The sequence below is a fragment of the Ambystoma mexicanum genome, chromosome 14, assembly GCF_040938575.1.
Source record: "Ambystoma mexicanum isolate Mex_15411 chromosome 14, UKY_AmexF1_1, whole genome shotgun sequence".
Classification (NCBI taxonomy): Eukaryota; Metazoa; Chordata; class Amphibia; order Caudata; family Ambystomatidae; genus Ambystoma; species Ambystoma mexicanum.
Genome location: NC_090940.1, coordinates 246,763,411 through 246,788,639, shown reverse-complemented (window position 1 = coordinate 246,788,639; position 25,229 = coordinate 246,763,411). Strand labels below are relative to the sequence as shown.

The following is a 25,229-nucleotide window of genomic DNA, read 5'->3' as shown; positions in this document are numbered from 1 at the left end:
AGCCATTTTGTGCTTTTTCTTGCACCAATGCAGTAAAGTGATGTAGAATAGCACAGCTGAGTTGGTCAAAATATCCCACAATGTTATCAAGTGACTTTATCAGAACTGGCAATATACGGACATACCTACTTACCTTGGATCCAGCATGGTATGAAATCATAACCCACAAGGTTGTTTCACAATCCTCAAGAACAGCAGGACTCTGACATACACTGAGAGATTAGATGCATGATTAACATCTTAAAGACAACTCAATTGTTGCGGAAAGAAGCCCTGTATTTTTAACTCGTCATCTGCTGCACTTTTGCGCAGGGCTAACTGAAATTAACATTAAGGGCTTTATTCATGGAACCTTAAGTGTGGTGCAAAGTGACTTTGCACTGCCAACAAACCCGTTGCACCAGCCCTCATTCACATAGCAGTGCAAAGTGTATTTTTTTGGAGCAAAGTGACTTTGAACTGCCAACAAACACATTGCACTAGCCCTTATTCACATAGCAGTGCAAATTGTATTTTTTGGAGCAAAGTGACTTGGCACTGCCAACAAACACGTTGTACCAGCCCTCAGTCACATAGCAGTGCAAAGTGTATTTTTGCAGAGCAATGTCAATTTGCACTGCAGAAGTATTCTTTTCACCGTGCTAAATGGGCAGTGCAAAGAGTAGGTTGGCAGTGCAAAGTCGCTTTGCTCCAGTGCAAAGTCACTTTGCACCATGTTAAAAGTTCCATGAATTAGGCAATATGGGCCTAATTCGTGGAGATCAAGCCCTCCAACCCATCCCATGACTTCAAAATGATGGCGCAGACTGAAGTGATCATGCCGTCCTTCCAGGGCATTTCCCCAGGCAATGCTTACCTACCCGCATTAAAGCAGAGCACCACACCATAGCTTCGCTCGTCCTTGACTCTAGGAAATGTTACCACATCACCCCCACTGTGAGCAAATTACATTGGTTGCCCATCCCTGCTAGTATCTGGCTCAAAACCACTTGCATTACCTACAAGGCAACCAACACTAGTACGCTGATATCCCTGTGAGCCAAACTAAAACAACTGGGTAGCACAGCATCATCTCACCAGAATGGAGACTAAAATGACTCTCAAAGAGAAAACTAGGAAATCGTTCTTTTCATGAACTGCTGATGTATCTTGGAACTCTCTCCCAGTGGCAATTTGGACTGCTCCAAGTCTCCATCTATTTTGGAAGGAATTGAAGACCTGGTTCATCCACCGACACATTGGTGTATCTAGATTCTGGCTCTCTTTTGCATTTTACTGTAATAAGTATTACTAATGTTTAATTGACGGCTTGTTAAATTCTCGCAGCCCGTTTTTTATTCTAAAACCTGTACAGTGTTCCGGTACTCCCAAGATATATTTTCACTATACAAATATAATAATCATAATAATTATAATAATCATCAAAATACTAATAATAATATTAATGTATAACTATTTGAAGTACCTGGCCTGTTTGTAATTACAGGCTCTGTCAGTAGTGGTGATGTCATAAGCAGTACCTTATGTTTATGTGTTTCTCAAAATTAAACATCATAGGTGGAAACATGACCATCTTATTTTATCCTGTGCGTCCACTGCTTAGCAAGTCTGTTGGATAATGCCTGGTGTGATGCCAGTGGGATGACAGTTTGTACTTTCACCTTGTATTTGATTCAAGTGATTGATCATCCTAGAAAGGATGAAACCCCAAGCCAGACAACTCAGAAATTGAATATGTGACTCTTCAGATTACAGACATCATTTATGTATTCACCACCATCGCTATCTAAACTGAACAAGGGTTTTACTTCGTACGTTGAGCCAAGTAAATGTGTAAGAGGGTTGCAATTGTTGCAGTGCAGATACTAATGCATTCTTCAACTATTGAGGCATTTGTTGCGTTATATTGAGACCACACTTAACATGGGGAGTTCCTTCACCCCCCCACTCAAGGAGCCCTGCAATACTTGCTTAAGATTTTTTTGCGCTGGCCTTACTGACGACTCACACAAGAATCACACAAATGTCCTCCCTGTGCCCATAGTGAGCCAAGAACCAGGCCAGGTAAAGGAAATATATTTGTATTTATTTTAGTTATAGGTTTTATAAAAAAGTGAATCACACCAATGGGTTAGAAAAAACACACATTACAATACGTTTCTTTCTACAAATTGCACATTAAATTATCATCAACAATAGTTGACACATAAAATAACTTTACATTGGCAATGCTGTACAATTTTGATTTTCCAGTGCGCTTAAAAGGCTAGCAGTTGGGTTACAGATGTGTACCAATGCATAAGATAATTATGATTTCACCCATATCTTTGCTCAAAATAAGCACAGGGTGATTTAGCAGTGGGGTTTTCAGACCCCCTCTACTTTGGTCTCTGTTTGGGAGGCTGGACAGCAAAATTGGGATGATTTGAGAATTATGGATTTCAGACCCCCATCCACTTAAAGGCCTGCATTGCGGAAGATGGATAGCAAAAATGGGGATAATTGGAGAATTCGGGAATTTCAGACCCTCTCCACTTTAAGGCATGTGCTCGGGAAGCTGGCAGTTTAAGGACTTTTTTTTAGTGTAGGAATGAAGACACCCCTCTTCCTAAGGCAGTCAGGCTCAACAGGACAAATCGGATCACCCAATTAAATTGCAGTCTATAGTTTTCAGCGCACACTGGGAATGAGCTGTGTTAATTTTGAATTTTAACAAAATGACCTGGTGGTGTTCCACCAAGTGGAATTAAATAAATCAATATTTTAGTGAATTAGGCTAATGATCTACACAGTTTTACCCCTGCCCCCAGATCACTATAAATGGAAAGGCTTTACGGCAAGCATACTCTCCCACCTTTTGGTTTCACAAGGCTCAGCTCTACTTACATAGAAAGCCTCTGTTTAAAGTTCAGGAAAGCCAGCTGTATTTCTGGTCCCTCGTGGAGGATAGGGCAGGGGTCTGCTCACTCCACTCTCAAGGATGGCCTCCAGCACTCCACCACAGCACCCAGACAGCATTTAGCCCTTCCCAGAAAAAGACAGCTCCACCCAGATGCAATCTCAGCAATCTCCTTTAGTGATTCCTTGCAGCTGTCACCTAGTAAGTTTGAGCAGCTCTCCCCTTTTTCATGGTGCATCCACTTTATATAGAAGCAATGACACCATCAAGTTTAAAATCTTGGGGAGTACCCTGCAAGAGTTCTCGTAAATAGGATTGGACAGTTACCCTTCTCTCGCCTTCAGCCCATCTCTAAGGATTGGTTCAGGAGTCTGGAGCAGAAATATGGCAATTCCAATTTGCAATCACCATTTCAAACTAGGAAGCCGTATACAAACCAGTGCCATATAACTGGCCTGTCCCAACACCTTGGACAGGCAGGGTCAGGCAATTATGGATTATTGCACACACCTGACTTCCATCACACTTCCCAACATGGGCAAAAGGCTGAGCACAAAAGCACATTCTGAGCAAGGCAAACCACACGAGCAAACAGCAGTTCCAATATGGCAGTTTAATACAAGGAGAAAGATGGCGAGACCGGAGGGAAGTACCTGAGACTTTTAAAGACTATTACTTACATGAGCCTTGGAAAGTAAGAAACCGAAGACCAGGAACAAAGGCTGATCAGACCTACACAGTATGTTGCAGGTACCCGGGCTCTCCCGCGTGAATAACCAAGGCAGGGAGGAGCGATTGCCACTTTGGTACTCTCCGTGTCTCCTACATCAAAGTGCTGTCAGAAAAGACAGTGCAGCCGGTGAGTTAAAAAGACTGATACCAATCAGGCTTGTGATTTGAATCAAGGTTGCATGCGACAACTTTGTATAAAGATAACAGTCTGTGAGGCATTGGCGATGAGCGACGTGAGTATAATTGGAACCAAAGAAGCAACTGAACTTTGTGATTGAACTTTGTGAGAAAAGATACGATGCACAGAGTGTTCTGGCGCATGTGGGTGCCCCTTCAAAAGTCTCTGTTAGCTATCCAACTGATGCTGATTGTGAGGAAAAGAATACTGAGTTTGAAGTTGTCATGCAATGGGTCTTGTTAAATGCTGGGCACATTCAAAAGTCCTCAATAGTTTAAAGTAAATACAAATTGGTCTGAGCCCAGCTGAGGGAGACGAATTGAACCTTGTTTTGAGAAGGGGATGTGATGCTGGGAGAGGGGGGTCCAAGTTTGAACTTTTGTTTTGATTAAAGTACATCACAATTGATCTGAGCCCAGATGTGGGAGACTAACTGAATGATTAAAAGGGATCTGAGCCCATCTGAGGGGGGATGCAGGGTGAACCGTGAGTCACCCACCATGAAAGACCTCTTGGACATTAGTGAACAAAGGGATCTGAGCCTGGAAGAGATGGGATCCAGTGTGGAACTTTTGAGTTAAAAGGGATCGGAGCCTGGCTGAGCAGGATCCAGGTGATCTGAGCCCGGAAGACGGGCATCCAACATTGAACTTTTGTTTTCAAAGGGATCCAGGCCTGGCTGAAGGGGATCCATGGGAGAAAAGATTGTTTACATGTTGTTTTGTGTACACCAGGCCTTCTGAGTCAAGAGACTTGCAAGAAGCCAAGAGACTTAGACACAGGAGGCCCTGAACTGTGAATTTAGAACTGTATTCTCATGCCATAGAAGCCAGAGTGTGTGCTTGGCTTGAGTGAACCATCTTGCCCCGTGCTGAAAACATGGGCAAGGGAGGCCAATGCCCCAATCATCCCACAATTTTTTCATTTTCATGAACTTCACCACACATTATTTTTAAATTCATAGTGAGGATGGGCAATAGTTCTTTTTTAGTTTAGGCCCTTTTTATTTGTCAAGACTCCACTAGGACTGCATTATTATTGTTGGATGGATGTAGCTTGCTACCATCTGTAGATTTAGGTTTAGATAGGCGTTCATCTCACCCTTGTGAAAGTTCAATAAACATCCTTGAACTGTGGTCACTTGTGCCTGCCTTACTGTTGATACCATGTTTTCCTTACACCTGCCTCCATGCCATTTGTTTCTCTGGGCCAACCATCAATCAAAGTTTGTATTAGTCTTTTTGTGTTTGAAGATTTGCTGTTTGAAGTTGGTGGCTACAAATCATAAATGGGGGATTCATTTCCTACACAGAGATCCCCAACTGTAGATAATGAGCCAAGCCGGCCCTGTGATGTCACAAGTCCTGTGTCTTATCTGAAGGGGGCCACCATTTTGATCTGAAAGGCATCCATTTCTTGAATTTCAAAGTTCAGCCCCTCTTAATTGTAGCCCCTATTTTCACACCTCCCCTCTAAATTCCGGACATGCACCAACCGGGGCCATTTGACTCTGCACAGAGCCCAGCCTCCGCGGTCAACACCTTTCAGGTAGGCCACATTTTATTGCAGTTGTAAATGCTGGGATGCAAGTATGACTTTCAGTGGGGGAAGTCCTTTGTGAAGTTTGCCCATTGTCCCATCATTTGTTCTTGGCTGCAGCGAAGTCAACGATTGCAATTTCTAACCTCAGCTTTTTTTCTTTGACATATGGTGGGTTTTACTGATCAGGATACACTTTTCTTTTGCACAAAAAGTGCTGTGCCATTTATTTCAGACGTGAATAAAAATACATTCTTTATTATATGCTGTTAATTTTTCTGCTGAAAAGTGAGTCTGAATTGTCACAGTGTACTCCTTTTATGGGTGACAGATTAATTGAAAAATTATGCATTTAATTCTCAGCCCACAATGTGATGTGCTTTTCCAATCTGCAGAAAGACACCCACATAGTCTGCCTAAGTAGGCCCAATTTTGCGTGTAGGTGTCTGAATGCTGATGGTAATTTCCCGTGGGCCCTTCTGTTCGTTGGGTTGGAAGCTTTGATTACACACCACACATATTACTAGTCAATAAACGGACCAATGTTAGAGTTCTGAGAATGTCTTAGAACTGTGACAACAGGACCTAGAAAAGATCAAGAGAGCCAATCCTTATGCTGCAATTAGGACATTAGGGCACCTGCCTAGGGTGCAAAAAGCAGAAGGGCACTACAGAAATCTTAATACAAGAAATCTGTAGTCATCTCAAGTGAAGCTAGCACTTCAATGATATTTTACATGCTGTTGTATGTCTCGTTGTACTGCTGTAAAAAGAGGGGTTTAGTGACAAAGCACTCTTGAATTTACAGCACTGGTGCACTATGCATAATGCAAGTCAGGGAAACAATGTATTGTCAGTGAAAGGTGGAGGGCCCAGTACTCAGATAATAATGCACATTGCATGTCAGGAAGGAGAGGCATCAGGTGAGCTCCATTGGTACCCTAGGAGTTAGTGCACACTGCAATATAGGTTGACAGTGTAGCTCAGTACTCATGTGCAAATATACATTGCAAGTTACAGCAGAGGCTCACTGTCACCACTCTTTATGTGTCTCTGATCTGTCATAATGTTGCATTCTGAAAGTTCTACATTATCTGCAGTACTGAGATGAAAGTGCATACAATAGTGCATTGTAAAGAATGTGCGGATGACATTTACTAGAGTAAAAGACTGCACCTGTGCATTGTATGAGTTTGTGGGATGTTTTAGTAGTGGATCATAAGTGTAAACTGCAGCTCAGAAAAGAGCTCAATTGCTCGATTGTTGTGAATGTCTCAGTATTGCAATAGCAGCGTCTCAGTATTGTAATAGCGGCATCCAACAGACGCCAGTTTAGAGGTTATGATATGATATGATTGTTTATTTATATAGCGCCTATACACAATGTGTTTCAAAGCGCTTCAAGGCAAGGGAGGGAACAAGGGAAAATACAACCACATTCTTACAGGCCATGAACAGTAAGGATGTGAAATTAACTATCGTACTCGGCCTGACGACATTTCAGATAGTGCAAGAGCTAAGACATAGATAAGGAAGGGAGGGGGAGAGTGGGAAGGAAATGGAAACAGACAGGCGACTACCGTACTAGGCCTGACAACATTTCTGGTAGAGCCGGAGAAAAACAAAAGGTGAGGGAGAGGGGTGCAGAAAGGGAGGGGAGGAACAAAACAAGCAACTATCATACTAGGCCTGATGACATTTCAGATAGTGTTGGAGAGGTGGTGGGGAGGAAAAAAACAGTAATGGGAGGGTGGAGGAAACAGACGAGGTTGCTATCATATTAGGTCCAGGGACAATTCTGATAGAGTAAGTGCATAGAAGAAAGTAAGGGGAGGAGATAGGAAAAGGGAGAAGGGAAAGGAGGAGAGAAAAGAGAGTAAGCAGTCAAAAAGAGTGGAGAAGCAAGAGTGGAGAGCGAATACAATTGCAGAAGTCAGTAGTAACACATAATGTTGCAAGCCAGGATACAAGATGAAAATGGGAACAGCATGATTCAGAGCCACCATGAGTACAAGATGCAAAGGAAGTCCAGCATGAGAGTTGAGAAAGAGTGACGCACCGTGAATGACTAAAGTCCATAAAAGTCAAATCCAGTATTGGCCACAAGACAGTGATGTTGAAGGAAGGCACCAGGTGGGCGGGGCTTGCTAAGTGGTGAAAAAGAACAGCAGGCAGGAAGGTACCAGGTGGGCGGGGCTTAGGCCAGGTGACCTAGATCCACTTGCACCTGCTCCCCATCTGCAAAGGAAAAGAAGCTGGAGGGCTCCTTAAGTAGAGAAACAGAGTGGCAAGCAGGAAGGCACCAGGTGGGCGTGGCTTGCTAAGTGGTGAAAAAGAGCGGGAAGCAGGAAGGCACAAGGTGGGCGGGGCTTGCTAAGTGGTGAAAAAGAGCGGCAAGCAGGAAGGCACCAGTTGGGCGGGGCTTGCTAAGTGGTGAAAAAGAGCGGCAGGCAGAAGGCACTAGGTGGGCGTGGCTTAGGCCAGATGACCTAGATCCACTTGCACCTGCTCCCCATCTGCCACAGATTTCTCTACAGGAGCTATTTATTTGTTTAAATATAAGAATAAGAGGGCATGCCAAACATCAATCTAATGATGCATTGTGTGGATCACAGCTGTTGCCATGCCACATAAAAAAAAAGAAATGGCGCAAACAGGGTGAAGGGCCTCGGGTGACTCTCACAGTGGGCAGATAATCTAAATGCTTGCCTGCTGTTCCAGCCAACTGATTGGACAAAGCCCCCACACTCCTTGGTGCAATTTCTATTGAAAGACTCTAGCACTCCTCCTTCCAATCTGCTGAGGTACATATGTGCAGGTCTTTGAACCAAGAAGACAAGAGTCATTACTAGAAACTGGAAGTGCCGCACACAAAATAAGATAAAGGTCTCGTTTGAGGAAATATGGAAGTTGACTATGTTAAACAACATTCATTTACATTGAACTGCAGAGAAGGACAATTTAACAAGATGTGGAACCAATGTTTGACAACCTATGCCTAAAATACTTAGATTAGGGGAGGTACTTGTAGGGAGAGTATGATTTTGTTCTTGATAGGTTTTCGGTTACTTTGTTTTATCTTCTGGATGTTTTGTTTCTGATTGTATAAGGCTATGTATAGAGTACCATTCTATTGTGTAATAATTATGGTATAAACACCTATTATTTTAGTGCTTAAAAGCAGGATACATTGTGAAGAACTACGAACAGACCTGATATCATTTTTATTATTATGAATATATCTTTGGGACACATGATTTCTGAATGGCTATTAGCTCCTGAGGCGGGTGGCACAGCCAATCAGGTTCTGTGGATCGGGGACTGAAATCTCTTCTCTGCCCGTTTTCCACAGAACCTGTAGTCTGCTTCCCGCCGTAATTTGCGATCTTCCCATACACGCCTTTTTTTTGTTAACTATTTCCCCATCCCCTCCCCTGTCCCACTTACCTGATTGTTCCTTGTTCCAGGCTGCCATGGTAATGGAAGAGGGACTCTGTATGTAGATTTGCCTTCCACAAACATGGCAGCCATTTTAGCATAGCATTTTCATTAATTGAACCGGTCCCGTTCAATGAATGAAATTTCTTTTTTCTTTAGCACCCCGGGTTACCCCTTTGGTAACCCGGGGTGCATAACGTCCCGGTGCCCTCGTAAATAAGCCCTCACTTCGCTCAGTCCTATAACTCGGGCTGCCGGGCCGTTACCCCCGTTCCAGCCCTTGTAGCAGGGTGCTAACACCATAGTATGATTTATGCATCATAATGATATATAATATTTTTACATAGCCCTGTTTAAGGCTGGTTGCTATCCTTGTATCACGGCCCCACAATATGTATACAATGAGAGACATTTGGATGTGCACAGCAGTACCATTTTATCCTATGAAACCTAGGTTTAAAAAGCTCATTAAAAAACAAGATCATTCTCTAATTAATATAGTTGTTAAACAGTGAGAGTTGTTGTGTTAAAAAAAAAGCTAATAAAAACACCTGTATCGTGTAGTTGGCTAACACTGTATGCCTACTTTATTTTGTATGAGGGGATGCATCGAAAAATGCAACTTGCTGACTGATAATAAGAGGGAAAAGAGACATAGGTGTAGCCTGTCTTAATAGAAACTGCAACAATACCGTTTTCCTAAAACTGGGGAACAGAAAAGATTGAGCAGCAGGATTTGTATAGCCCTCCAGACAAAATTTACGAGAGTGCCATTAATTGCAGGTGAACACTCAGTATGCCAATAAAACATCAGTGTTGCTATCAGAAAGAAAAATACAGATGGCTCGATGGATGTGCATTCAAGTAAAACAGCATCAGAGCAGAATATGAAAAAAAATACAATATGGATATTAAACTAAGCAAGGCAGAAGCAGTTTATGGGCCGCCGCCTACTAAGCCACACTCCCACAGAAGCTGCTTTCTGTAAATGTAACCCGGGAGCACAGCCATTAGATGCGCCAGTCTCTCATCTGCCTTCTGCTGTAAAGTAGCACGCCCACCTCTCATCTCCCCACAGAACACATGTAATGAGGCCCCTGATATACATTCAGACAATTCCACAGGCTCTAAAATAGACTGCTCAGCCAACTGCAGTGTCTGAGTTACACCTGTTAGGGAATCCGGCACACTGAATCCAACCATGCTCTGCCTTCTGTGGTGGCACTAGGGGCCGGGCAGCCACCACCAAGTTCTCTTACCACTGTGGTGTTTGGTTTCTAGTAGAGTGGTCAGTCTGGTAGTGTGGTGCTAGCCTTGTGGTTGTAGTTTAACATTGCAGTTGCCCAGTCTCCAGTGAGTCGGTTGGTGATGGAGGTATAGAGAATGTCAATGTTATCCACAAGTTGGACCATCAAGGGGCTCACATCTGAGTAATCCCTTATTACTATTATCACACATTAATGGGCTCAGATTAATCAATGTTATGTTTTTTTTTGTTGGTATTATCTAAAATACTGATTCTGTTTGTTTGCCCTCATATCAGAATCTTGAAATAAAACTTGAAAATGCATTGCAGATGAAATACTTCAAACTTTGTTCCATTTCTCTGGACCGCAAAAGCTATTTCTTTTTTATTTTATTTTTTACATGATGTGTTCCATTTAGGAAATACGATTGATCAGAGTACTGTAGTTACTCAGGATATTCTCCTGTACACTATGGACACGTCTTAAAAATATTTTTTGGACTTGATTCAGGGTGTGGAGTTCAATCTTCATCCTCAAGATTTTTTCTTCGACCTGACAAACGAGTGACAAATCACAAAACTTGATGAAGGTCGGATAGTGATCCTCTTGAAGAAAAAAACTTGAGGACGAAGATTGAACTACGGTACTTCTTTCCTAAATGGAACACATCATTTAAAAAAAAAAAAAGGTTTTTGCGGTCCAGAGAAATGGAATAAAGTTTGACATATTTCATCCACAATGCATTTTTAAGTTCTATTTCAAGTTTCTGATATGAGGGCAAACAAACAGAGTCAGTATTTTAGATAATACAAAAAAACTATAAAATTGATTAATCTGGGTCCATTCATGTGTGAGAATGTCAATGTGACATCCACCACGTACGCTGCAGGTATTGGGTCCCGACATCTTAATGAGGGGTAAACGGTCAGGTGTAGTCCTCCTATGTGCGTCTTGATCCATTATCAAAGGCTTACCTAACAATACCACTCTCAGAGGCCTTCTCAGTGTTAGGGGGTTATTTCTGGCCCACAGAGGTGTGTACATTGTATTCCAGAGGTTCAGGTGTTGCGGCCAGAATGATTTGCTGGATCTGATTTGGTCAGACCAGTGGAAAAATAATCGATGGATGGAAAAGGACAATTATGTTTCTTTAGTGATCTTACCAAGCTAGTTACACACATCTCATCCTACTTCAAGTCACTATGTGCACACATTAACAGACACACCCACCTCTTTGTTTCTAAGGTCTGCAAACCCTTGAATCAGATAACAACATCATATATTTGTTTCCTGCTCAACATCGCTAAAATTACAACAAAAGCATTCGATAAAGAAAGTTTGTATTGATGGTATGGTTCTTCATAAAACGATTCTTTCAGTCTGAGTCGTCAGAAGAATGCTTTGAGATCTCTCTCGCCGTTCTATTTTGCCTCTAGATTTTTCAAATGGCAGAATGTTATATCCGTGGATAATGCTGAACTGTCTGCCCGTGTTTGGATATCATTTGCTAAGTTGACAATGCGGTCCGGATGCGCGAGCGCGTCCCTTTACCCTGCTCTCACGTTGCCATGTACTGTTGCATTATTACTCACCCTCGGTGCCCAATTCTTCTTGCTTCTTCCTCTTGTTGTTGAAGAGGTCTTTGGAGTTGTCTTTAGAGGCTTAACATTTATAATGTGTGTGAATCCCTGAAGTATCCAAGATAGTTGTGATCCCTTCTTGTGTCACTCTTCTGTGGTTGAAGCAGACTTTGATAAGGATTTTCCATAATCTTTCTGATTTCCTGATGCGTATTTGTTTCAGGATTCCTGTCTTGTAGATCAAAACCAGAGGACTTTTGATGATAAGGCCTCTTGGGATTAGAGCCTCACTTAGGCATTTGCTTAAAAAAGATCACACCACTGCCAGGCTTCGTTTTTTTTTTTTCTCAATACTTTCTTCAGTGTGTTTTCTGAGTGTTCTTTTGACGCAATACATTGTGGTATCCTCCATATTCTTTGTATTTTCCAATAGTTATACATACAATTCAGAGTTGGAAACCCTCCACAAGATTGATCTGAAAATAGAACCTATTGTGAGACAAGGTAAAGCCGAAATGCCCCTTCTTATTATCCGTCGATTGTCCATTATGAAGGAAATGATGATAACATTTCAAATATATCTGCATAGCACGGACAATGTAACCATGCCATGCACAAGCAAAATGTGTCGAACCTGTCTGCATTTTTACAGTTCAGATGCAACCTAGTTTCCCCGCAAAGGTCAGCATTACAAAATTACAGTCAGCTTTACATGTTCATACAACAAATTTGTTTACTAAGTTATGCACATGCAATTCTCTGGAGCACGGTTCTATGCAATGAATACTGGCCATCAGCTACATAATCAGCAACGCGTGAAGAGGGGTAGGATGGACAGACCTGTAGGTGAGCTTTTTACAAACTAAATCACCCGTCATGACTTTATAATCACTTTGTTCAAAGGTAACATCAGGCGAGAGAAAGCAAGACAATTGTATACAGATTTTCAGTAAACTGGCACATGACCTGTACGAACATCACAGCTTTTTCGGACACTATGCCAACTAACACACTCTCACTCTTTGCACCCCTGGAGGAACAGAGGTCACAGCATCCAGATCTGAGCCTTCCTACCAATTTTTCTGCGTCTCTTCTCTGGCAACTGACTGAGATAGCCCAGCCGCATAAGTCTTTCTGAGACAATGATTTGCTGCCAGGCTCACTCCAAACTAGCCATGTAAACTCTTTAAAAGCCCTGTCCCACACGTTTCCCAGAGGCCTGTAAGTGCACTTGCTCACAGACCCTACTCTTTCCATATCAAGTGTAGAGAACCACATGATCTCAATATGTTTTCTTTTATTTTTTATCTCAGCCTCATCACACCACCCTTACAAGTCGGAGGCCTAACACGTGAATTGTTTTACTCACTCCCTAGTGGCATTCTAGAAGCACACTGCCAGCATGTTGTGGAAAAGGCTACCAATGATCTCTGACAAATAGCTTGCTTTGTGTCAACCTGACTAGCTTTTGAGAGTCAATGAGTTGAAATGTGACTGCCACCCTGATTGATCTTTAAAATGCAACTGTCCAACATGTAACTGTGTTTCCTATGCCTAGCTTAAAAATAGATGGGCATGGTGGGCAACAGACTCACTCGAGATGGACACACAACGGTCTCTGCCTGCCTTCCATAGGTGTGCACCTACCATGACTAACACTTCCCCATCCTTTCATGTCTTCCTGAGAGGAGTCTAAGAGTGTTCTTTCTCTTCCATGCACACAAGATTACAGTGGGACCTTTTTTTCAGATTGTACTATGTGGGGGTTAATTTCTGAATTGCATCCATCTTTGTGAAAGAACCACATACCCAAAATACAAACATGCTCAGATAAATAATAACAGGGTGATTGTTTAACTTGACTGGTTTTCCAAAAACTTCCTCTTATCTGTTATGTTACATTGAGGGGATTTTTAACACACAAAACGCTGCCATTTGCATTGAATCCAGGTTCTCTAATAGATTTGAAAGAGAGGTGGTGGTTAAGGCTAATGGTGAGAGGGAAATGATAGATAGCTGTTTTGCTAAGTTGATGTGTGCTATTCGGATTCACTGTATGAGTTCTGAGTGCTGGTCTGTCTGTTTCTAGGTGGTCTGTGTTGGGGGCATAGATGCATTTGTATCCAGATGGGGCCCTTGTGTGCCCAGGCTGCTAAGGTGCAATGGATGCAGCGGTGGTAAGTAAGGTAGCTGTACAGGTGTAGACATCTCTTGTCTGATGTCTCTAAGGAAGGATTTGAAATGGCTTTGTGCAAGTTGCATAGTTGGTATGCATATAGTGGGTTTGGGCATGAAGACGAGAGTGCCAATGTTCATGCAAACTATTTTTACCATGGGCAAACAATTAATCTAGGATGATTAAGAGCAAAGCACAGTGGTGCAACAACCAAGGTCAAGTAACTCAACAAGAGCAAATGATCCACAGGTGCCAAGGAGCGCAACACTGCAGGGCAATAACCACACAAACAATCCATATAGTGTGGCAACACTGAATCCAGGATGAATAATATGTATGTATTAGTTAGGTACAATGGTATGTGTCTGAGACATTATCATTTGCTGCTGGCAATGGCATGTGGCAGTGTGAAATAACTGAGTCGGGAGGCATGTTGTATCTTTTGTGTCTGACTGTAGATCTCCCGCTCATTGGACTTTACTACTTTGCACCTCAATAGTATATACAATGAGGGTGGGAGGATAGTTTTGCCTTTCTAAATGGCATGGTTCTCAATTTGACTCCTGTCATGTGTGAGTGTACCATTCAGTCTTGGTCTCCACCTTGCACTTTGGAATTTGGAGTGCAACATTTCAGTTTAGTCAGCATGAAATAGGAATCCATTGTAAACGCTGCCTGACAAACATAGGTGATAGAAAGCATGCACACTGTTTGAAACCCTTAGAACTCAGACGAGGCATACAAGATATGTCACCTATTTTTCATGCATTGTCTTCACTACATTTTTGCAATAATTAAAATGCATACATGGGGGGACTCAACGGCTCATAAAGGCTCAGGTTGGCAGTCACCTCTACAAATGTACCACATTGTGCAAAAGGATCCACCATGGTTCTTTAATTTCATTATAGAAGTGTAAGCATGTTTTGAACGGGTGGAGGGCACACCTGCATGTAAACAGAACACAGCATGAGAGACTTTCCTATTCCTCTTCAATCATACCAAAAAAGGAACACTATAAAAAAAAAAAACTAGAAGTGTCTCCACTCATTTACTGTTGGATCTAGTGTGAGAACTGATGAATGAGCAAAACATGTATTTAATAATCTGTATTAAATAAGTACATACCAAACGTGACACCATTTTAGTGACTTGCACTCTCACAATAGCTAAATGTGGCAGCCAAATTACTCCTACAACTGAAAACATACAAACTCATCACGCCAGCACTCTGCACTCTTGACTGGCTCCCAGTTCAAACAATAATTGACTGCAAAGCGTTAACTATTGCCCACTGTGTTTGCCATGGGTGGGGCCCAAAAAAGGAATAACTCCCTTCCCCTGGCTGCTTCACATCAACTATAGGTTCAGGGCTAAGAGAATGCCTCCCTTCTCTTGTTAGCTTTGGGCAGAGTTCAACACAAGACCAGGGGGAATGATTCCCTTCTCCTTGCATCTCTATCACAACACCTGTTTTACTCCAAGAGGATGACTCACTTTTTCTGGTATTACTTGTAGCATCTTGTAAGAGGATTCAATTCAACACTACAGCTAAGTCAATGCCTAGTCTGGGATACTGAATGGAAACCCTTATTAATATATCTTTATGTCCAGTTCATGCGTTCTGGATGACTACCCCTATATAACACCCCTCTCTTTGAATAACCCTCACCCCACTGAGCCAAGAAGTAGTTCTGTTTTGCAAGTTAAAAGGTTTAATTGATAATTTAAACAATATATATATATCACGCTTTATAATAAATTAATAATTGAATAGCACACTTAATCTGATATGATAAAGATTAACAACGGAGAATCTGGCACTAGCACACTTCTTTATAATCACTAAGGAGTTGACATGAAATGGATAAGATAGCAACAATACTTTTATGGTTTCAAATGAATGCAATGTGGAATGAAATGCAGTACAGAAAATAACTTGATAGGATTTCAGCAAAAGACAATGTAATCACTTTCTTGGCCAATTCACCCCCCCTTTTTATGCAATGCAAGGAAATGGAGGGAAGCACACAGTTCTCAGAAATGCAATCAAATGTGATTCAGTTCACCCCAGCAACATAGACTACAGAAGTTGAAAACACAGGCCCAAATGCTTTTAAATGTGCTGGAAATGAAGAAAAAATATGCTAAAATGCTTTTAATTCCCTCTAGAGGTTCAGGGTGAGTGGTATCTAGTTAATATTAGTCCAGGCTCACACTAGCAATGATGCAGGGATGGTTTTTATGAGGCAAACGAATTTCTTTCAGAGGAAAGCAAAAGCAGCTATCTTTTTGCAAGTGGAGAAATTTGCAAATCGCGGTAAAATTCGCGAATGCGTCTGGTGCGATTACAGAGGAGCTTCCAGATGAAAGTTACTGCAAGTCTCTAGCACACACGGTCACGGAGATATGAGCGATTAAATAAAGGTCGTTTTTCAGATTTGAAATTTTAAAGTTCAAAAAGACAAGTGCAGCTTGCAACTAGAAAATGACAGGTGACAGCTTTGCAAATGACAGGTGACAGTTAGGAGACAGTTCTACTTAGATTAAACTAGATTGAATTATATTATTTTAACTAAGAGATTGGTTCTGCACAGTTTTGCTATGTACTCACAATATATTTAGAAATATGCCTTGCCACGGATCTGGTCAGGTTTTGGACTGCACTCCGGTTCAGCTCTCTCTGGTTCTGCTAACAGGTCAGCTCTACTCTGCTGGTCTGGTCTGGGTCTCTGAAGTTGATGGAGGTAAAGTATGGATTTTCCCGGCAGAGCTTCCAGCTGCAAATGGATTTGAAGGTCCCTATCTGTCCTGTCTCTCTGCTTTTATGTGTTTTTAAAATGGGTGTGTGTGAGCAGCATCACTAGCCAGCCCCTCTCCACTTATCATTGGCCAAGCTTTCATTTCTCCCCTGATTGGGGGAGCTAAATTGTGTCAGAGTGATGTCATTTTACAGCCTGCAGAAAGTCCACTCCTCCTGTCAACTTACACACACATCTAGATTTGAACCAAATACATATTTGCAGAGGTACATATTGTTTTAAAATAATATGCACCCCTCACATATCACAGGAGCTATCTCCTGTTCAAACTCTGCTCTTCCTGGGAGCTTGCATTCAGAAATGGCAATATTTTGCACTTTTTAACTGGTTTGCAATTCCGGACATTACCCCAAATTTACACACATGTGCGCAAGGAGTATGGACATTAATTGATGAAGTGTCAGATTTTTCACATGCACACATTTTGAGTAATATCCTCTTTTCCGCTAAAACTCCCCTGAACATACCACCGGTTCTAGAAACCTCTTAAAATGTGGGCAGAAAAATCACAAGAATTATGGTGTCATTTAAATAATTTTCACAAGTCCGTACTATGAGTTATTCATCTTTTTAGAGTTATGTTCTGGCCCCAAAGGGGTGTGGTTTTCCTCCAGCACAAGGTTGAATTTCTGGTTTTTCCAGTTCTGCCAAGCCAGCTTGCTCTCACAGGCAGTGCCCCTCCCCTTTGCTTCAGGAGGAAGCTACTTTTACGATATCTGCAATAAACCATCTGCCTGAGTCAGGAGAGGGCTTTGTTCAGAGCTCCTGTATTCTGTGGGGGCTTCCCTTAATTCAATTATCAGAGAGATGGCATATCCTTAGTGTGGCCAGCAAAAGGCAGATAGGCCTGGGAACACAGCTGTCACTCAAGTTTCACTCCTGATGGGGGTAGTTGCCAGGCAGAATTGGAATCTCTTTAAGCCAGTTTTTAGCTACATGTCATTTCTGTTCCCCAGTTTCTGCATTCAAATAAAACTAAACATTTTCACATATGCAGCTAGAAGGCTGATTCTAAGTTTAAAACTATGACATTTAAACAATTGCAACCTATGTGACACTCAAAAGTAGGTCACTCAGTCAATTTAAACATTTAGATTTTTTTAGTGTCTTTCAGTCCAAATTTACTTTAACTGCTGAAATCCACAGCTCAGCCAGTCTTGTTATAACCCTTCAAGTCACTTCAGAATATAACTTTACATTGTATCCACCTCTCAGTAAGTCTTTCTTTGGCCTGTTTTGGGTTCATTTATTCAGTTTTCTACAAAAAAGTAAAATCTGGTGGTTTTAAAACGACGGCTTTCTGATAGTGGTGAGTACTGGTACTGCACCCCTTTTTGGGATTTAAGAAAATGAATTCCCAACAGTTATGGGTTTGCTTTTGGCAATCAGCATTGCCACTCCCAATGGTTTCAGACTACTGTGTGGGTAGTCCAATGGTGGTTTTAGGCAGTTTCCTTCTGTGCCCATAACATCGGCAAAAATGAGTGGCAGCCTATTCTTCATGCATTTCCCTGTGCATTTTCTGGGAAGCTCTGGCCATCATGATGTTTTCATGTCAGTACTGCACAGTTTTGAGGTAGGGCTCGGATGCATGGGTAAATACATCCCACAAGCCCCCCTTCTTGCGGTGGCCATCTGATCCTTCACTGGTGGGACCCGCAAGATCTGGGATGTAGTTCTCATCTTCTTCCGGTAGATGGCACAGTTCAGCATCTTCCTCTCCATCCGGTCAGATCGATCAGTTCTCCTTGCCGGTCCTGATGGGAAGATTGGGCGGTACCCCGGGCCCGTTGCGTCTCTGCTCCCGGTCTCCGGATCGTCCTCCTTGGCCCGTCTCCAGGTTTTCTTTCTCCTAGGACGACAAAGGAAGAGCGGCAATACCTACTCATAGAAATTTCTTCCACCACTGTTGAGATAGTGGGGCAGCATATGCATTTCATCATAACGAAACATTACATTCTTATTTTGAAAAAAAAACAGTATAACTAAGAGACAGTTTCATGCAAATCACAATATTTTAGAGACTAGATGTGGTATGTTTTATGATTGGAACTGAATTAGTCTGAGACAGTACCCGCTAGGATTCCAGAAGATTCCTCCAGTTGTTGCAGAGCGTGCCTGGGATGGCAACATTTCAACTGGTTTATGTGGACCCACTTGTCTTCCCCCTCTGCCGAAGGACCTTTGGGGATGTGGATTTTGTAGGCCACAAGGGAGATTTTGTCGATGATCTCAAAGGGTCCCTTCCACGTAGGCAAACATTTCCGCTGTTTTGCCTGGTTTCTTTGGAAGTTGTATAGATAGACCCGGTCTCCCACCTGATATTCCTTCCTGGAAGTTTTCAGGTCATAGTGGGTCTTCATGCTATCAGCTGATCTTTCTAGATTCCGCTGAGCGTAAGCAAAAGCATGTTGGAGGTGTTTCCTTAAATTCTCCACATACTCATGAGTAGTGGAGGCATTTATCAGTGTCTGCTCTTGGGTCCTGTAGAGCAAATGCTGCGGAAGCACCATCTTGCGCCCAGTCATCAACTCAAATGGTGACATTTTGGTTGCAGATGAAGGGGTAGATCTGATGGCCATTAGGACCAGGGGTAATCGGATATCCCAACTTGGCCCAGAATCTGCCACAAACTTCTTTAACATGCTCACAATGGTTCGGTTATATCTCTCTACTGCCCCAGAAGAAGCTGGCCTGTAAGCAATATGCAACTTCCTTTTGACCCCCAGTATCTCACACATCTTTGTCATTACTTCACTGGTGAAGTGGCTACCCCTGTCTGACTCAATCCTTTGAGGTAGACCAAAACGAGAAAAGATGTGGTTAATCATCAAGGCAGCTGCCGTTTCTGCCTTGCAATTTGGGGCTGGGAGACATTCCACCCACTTGGTAAACAAGCATGTCACAGTCAACATGTACTTATTCCCCCTAGCAGAGCGAATCACAGGGCCTACAAAGTCGATTTGTAATTCTGACCATGGCAGTGTCATCCCCCTCTTTTGGAGAGGCGCACGGTGCGTGAGGGAGGATGGCTGAAATTGTGCACACACAAGACACCCCTTCAAGTATTGGTCGAGGTCCTGCCCCATGTGTGGCCAGTATGCAACCTCTCTTAAGATTTCCAGTGTTGTGTGAAACCCCCTATGACCGGCGGTGGCCGCATCATGGGCGTGACTTAACATCAGGCTTCGGAATGAGGTAGGAACCACCCACTGATCGTGGCCAGCTTTGGATTTCCTTACCAGCAAACCGTCTTGGATTCGGAACATTTTGGACATTTCATCAACACTCTTAGATCCTCTTTCCCAATATAATTGGTATCTGTCAGGGGAAAGTTCTCAGGGTCCTCAAGGTGTTGGTAAAATTTACCAATTATTGGATCCCCCTTCTGAGCTGTAATCAAATCAGCATCAGGGGTCTCCTTACTCCATTGTGCAATTGAAAGGTCGTTGTGAGCATTTGTCTGGGACCTAGTGATAGCAGTGACCTGGATTTCCCCCAACAGGCACTCAGTCTCAATTAGATCCCCTTGGATGGCCCCGGTTTTGGCCAGCTGATCAGCTAAATCGTTTCCAGTTTTGTCTGGTCCCTCTACTTTGGAATGACCCTTGATCTTCTTCCAATAGATGGTCATTCCTTTCGAGGTGACCAGATCATCAATGTTTTGGATCAACTTCCCATGTTTCAAGGGTTTGTTATTAGCACATAACTTGCCTCTGGTTTTCCAATTAACCAGGTGCTCCACGAACCCGTTCCGTACATAATCCGAATCTGTGATTATGACCAGTTCGCGGAGTTGATGCTGGACAGCAGTGAGGATGGCCTGATGCACAGCCATCAATTCTGCCACCTGACTACTTCGGGGACCAATTTTGTATCCAGCGGAGGGTTCTGGGGACTCATTCACCCATGCATTCCCTACGCCGGCCACCAGTTCTTTCTCCCCGTTGTTGTCAACATGGTAAGAGCATCCATCCACATAGACAGTGGGCATTCCCTCACACTTGTCCTCTTCAAAGACTTTGTGTGGGGAATTAAGGTATGCCTCCATGTTGTCCTTGATTTTTAGACTTTTGTCCTCGAGACAGTTTTCTCTGGCACAATCATGCAAGTCAGCCAGACATTGCGCGAGGTGACTCTTCTTGTTTTGGCCATATCTGACCTCCACAGGAAAGCCTTGCATTGACAGAATCCAGGAAGTAATTCGGGAATTACTCACATTTCCGGCCCGGATTCTGTCACTTTGGAGATATTGCAGAGGCTGGTGTGGAGTCTCCACTATGATGTGTTCCCCCTGGATAAACGGGCGGTAATTCTTCAATGCCCACACCGTCGCCAGGAGTGCCTTCTCACAATCGTTGAATTTTTCCTCCACAGAGGATAAAGTTTTGCTCGCATAGGAGATTACTTTATTGACCTTGTCATGCTTTTGGTATAATACTGCCGTCAAGCACGTATTAGAGAACCCCGTCTCCAGGAAGAACTCCTTGTTTCTGACAGGGTAAGCTAGGCAAGGCGCTTGTGAGAGGCTTCTCTTGAGTTGTCTTACTGCCTCGGCTTGTTCTGGACCCCATTCCCACTTGACCCCCCCCTTCAGGAGATTAATCAGGGGTCTAGTGATCTCTGCGTAGACCTCAATGAACTTTCTGCTGTAATTAGTCAGTCCAAGGAGGCTCCTTAGTTCCCGCAGAGTTGTGGGGTCTTTCAGTTTCTGAAGTGCTTCCACTTTCTTTTCCTGGGGACAGAGACCCTGAGGAGTAATCTCATGCCCCAAGAAATTAACACGGGTTCTACACCACTGTGCTTTCTGAAAGGAAAGTTTTGCTCCGGCGGCCCTCAACTGGGTCAGAACATAACGGATCTCCGCTATGTGTTCCTCCACAGATGATCTTTTGATGAGGACATCATCTACATAAGCCAGGTTACCCCTCGCACCCAGGTCGGGCATGGCCTTATGTAGGAAAATGTTGAACTCATTACCGGAGTTAAGGTATCCGAAGGGAGTCCGGGTCCATGTGTACTGCTGGCCCCCAAAGGTAAAAGCCAGTTTGTATTGGTCCTCCCTGCTGACAGGCACGGTCCAGTATCCATTGGTCAGGTCTATTGCAGTGAATACCTGTGACCCCTGGATCTGGGCCAGCCCTTGGTCAATGTAGGGAAGAGGCCATCGGGAAGTATGGACCCGTTTGTTGAGCTCCCTGAGGTTGGCGCAGAGTCTCCACTGGCCGTTTGGCTTCAGTATTCCCAGCACCGGATTATTGAAGGTGCTGTGGACTGGAGGGATTATTCCCCGGGACTCAAGGTTCTTAATTATTTCAGTAAGGGACTCCATTGATGCGAGAGGCAAGCGATATTGCTTCACAAACACTGGAGTCATGCCAGGGTCCGTGGGGATTGTTGTTGTGTGGATGTCAGTGCGACCACAGTCATATGAGTCTACCGCAAAGAGATCTTGGAAATCCAAGAAAACTTGTTTCAACTTTTGCTTTTGTTCCAGAGACACACAGGCATCAGCTAGGTTGACTCTCTCTTCCACCATCTGCCTGAAGCCTGGAAAGACTTCTGGTTTGGCTATTTCAGCGGCCTCCTCCAGCTGGGTGGAGAAGTCCCTGGTCAGAGTGCTGATTTGGACTGGAGGCTTCAGGTGGGAAAGGCAGCCCTCATGGACTTGGAAAATCACCTCATCCCTCCTGAAGTCACAAGTCACATCTTCCTTACCATAGGGGCAGGAAGTGTACACCAGGAAGTTCCCCCCATGCCGGGTAAAAATCCTGTCTGGTGTTGTATTGTCATCACTGTCACTGTCAAAGCAGTCCTTGGGGATTGGCCCTAACAGTTCATTTCCAAGATCAATGGAGAAATGTCGGTCATCAACCGCCATTCCAATAATGGTGCCTGCGGCTAGAGTAATACTCTTTAAGTCGCTGTTATCCACCTCTATTGGAATGGTGTCATGTTCTATGTTGACTAATGGAGTTGGGTTTACCCCCAACCCTTGCTGTTGGAGAGAAGCGTTTAGATGTATGTAAGCATCAGGGTTTTTCAAATGTTGTCCTCTTTTAACTTTCACTTCCAGGGAGAATTGTCGAGTCCTTTCTGGGATGGTGACTTCCTCTTTGATCTGAATTTCAACTGCATAAGGTAGCAATTGAGCTGACCTAAATGCTTTTTCTGGATCATCAAAGCCCATGGGATTATCCGCTAATCGGGACCAAGCTTTGAAGTTTATTAGGTCCAAACTAATGGCAAAGCGATTGAGAATGTCACTGCCTAAGTAAAAGGCGGCAGGGACGTCTCGCACGACCCAACAATTGTGGACTATGCTCTTGTTGCCAATAGAGATTTTGAGCATACACCTGCTTGGCAGGAGATGTTTGGAATTAGGTGCTTCCAAGTCCATTTCCCATTTGTCTATCAGTTTGAAGGTGGGAGTGGCTGGATCTTTTGGGAGATGGCGGAACATGGCTTCGGTGATGAAGCTCTTACCGTTGTTCACACACACTCGAGCGAGAACAGAGTCCTTCCCATCATTTAACTGAACAGGGATGAACAACTGCTCTCCAATTTGCTGAATATCAGCCAGGCTCTGAGCTGATTTAACATCTTTCTGGACTATAGGAGTGGGAGTTTCTGATTGTGGATTAGTATAGAATTTCAGAGTGTTTCCTTCCAGCGTGGAGTACCACTTTAGACTGGAAGGAAGGTTGATTTTCAGAAATAGAGAGGACCCTCCACCACCAGTCTCTTGTCCTACTGCTATTACTGTCACGTCTGGAATTTGGCTATTCTGGAAGTGAAATTCTACTTGGTCAGGTTTTTGTTCAACCATGTGGCAGGTGCCGTTTAAACTAACATGGTTGACACTCCGTTTTAATTTTATTGGTCGGCTAGTCTGGGTCCAGAGGACCTTGTTTACGCAATCTATTAGGGGTGACAACCTTCTCAGGAGGTCATTCCCTAGTAAACAAGGGGTGCCCTCTGGAGTCACAACTATGACTGGGTGTTTCAACTTGTGTCACCCAATTTTAATGTCCAAATCTGCAGTCCCCTCAACGGGAATTTCCTTCCCGTCAAAGTTCTGGAGTTGTCCAGGAAGTGAGGTGAGAGGAATTTGGTAATTCTCTCCCCTTCCTGCATTCAGTTCGTCAAAGGCCCTTCTGGACAGAAGGGTAGCTTTAGATCCAGTGTCCACCAGTGCCAAAATTGTACCCTGCCCCTGTACTTGTACCGGGGCATAGTATCTTCCCTCCTTCTCCTCAAGGGGGCACAGATAATGTACATTTTTGGACAACTGGTGGGCTAACTTTCTGGTTTTGGACATCGCTAGCGAAGAGATTTGGGCAGAATTCTGTGGAGAGCCTTGGGAATCTGAAAGAAATATTTGGCAACTGGAGATCAGAGCCATTGTGGGTTCCCCTGGCTCCGGTTCTGGGCCGCCCCCCCCTTTTTGGAGGCAGTCACCAGGATGGGTTTGAACCAGGGGATTTTCTTGCCGTTGGTTCTGGGATGAGATGGTGGGCGGCGGTAGCTCAGTCTCCACATCTCCCCAGTCTGGATTTGCATCCCTAGGGACCCATTTTTCTTTGGGAGGAGTTCCCCCCTCTCTGAAGGAGAAGATCCTTTTCCCAGGATCCTCTGAGGATCCCTCTCCCTCAAATTGGAATATCTGTACCTCCTCCTCAAACTGAGTCTGTTTGGGTCTTTTGTTTCTCCTACCCCCCCTCTGCTCCTTAGGAGGCAGACTTTCAGGGGCAAGAGATTTTGTTTCCGGTTCCTGGGTTTCCAGGGGCTGTTTACAAGTGAGGAAGGAAGCTTCCTCCAAGGCTTTACACCCCCCTTCCCCTTGTGCCTCCTCCCTGGGAACCGGTGAGTTATCGGGGTGCTGCCCCCGTCATTGTTCTGGGGCACCAGGTCCAGAGTTGGGTGCGTTCTGCACCGGCACGCCCATCTGAGGGTTCTGCTGAGCCCTCAGTATGTGACCCAGATCCCGCGCCATGTTTTGAACCTGGCGCTCTAACTGGGAAACCCGCTCAGGCTGATACGGGCCCCTGTTTTCTCCCCTGGGCTGATCCCGGGAAGGGTAGCTGTCCCTCCTCTGGTAATACCCCGGGTTGGGAAGATTTGGGTACCCCTCCACCCTTGGCCTCCCCTCTCCCAGATTCAGTGGTCTGGGCTCAGGGAATTGGGGAAAGAAGGATGGATGGTTTTGGGGCTGAAAATTGGGTGGATACCTGGGGAAAAAGTTCTGCCCAGGATTCTGAGAATTTCTGCCCTCCGGTGGGAAGTTAGGAGGAAAGTTCCCTGGGTTAGGTTCTTGGCTGGATCTCCCCCCTTGGGCTCGAGGAGTCCACACATAACCCAGGATGGGTCTGTTTCCCTTATAACGGGGGCTTACATAATCAGGAGAGCGAGGGACCCCATTTGTGGGGCTGCATCCCTGGCTCCCTGTCTGTGACTGGCCCGAGGACCTTCTGGGACTAGCATTATTAGGTGCAGGTAGGTTTTTAGGCCCCCCCATCTCCAACTCTAAAACGGGGGTGACCTTTACCTCTGCCACCTTGGCAGCAGCAGGGGTGCTGTTGGCTTTGGGGTTTTTCTGGGCATTATTTTTGCTATCT

At 44.0% G+C, this 25,229-nt stretch overlaps 1 protein-coding gene across 7 annotated transcripts in view; it reads left to right on the top strand.

The window, feature by feature from the left end:
- TMEM121 (transmembrane protein 121) overlaps nucleotides 1–25,229 on the top strand; it is a 1,343,088-nt gene that overhangs the window by 724,040 nt on the left and 593,819 nt on the right. For 3 of the 7 annotated variants that reach the window (XM_069637386.1, XM_069637382.1, XM_069637383.1), the window contains exon 3: nucleotides 13,703–13,790. The exons of the other annotated variants lie outside the window; for them this stretch is intronic. The gene's annotated coding sequence lies outside the window, so the exon portion shown is untranslated. The remainder of the gene's footprint in view (nucleotides 1–13,702; nucleotides 13,791–25,229) is intronic. 7 annotated transcript variants of the gene reach the window in all.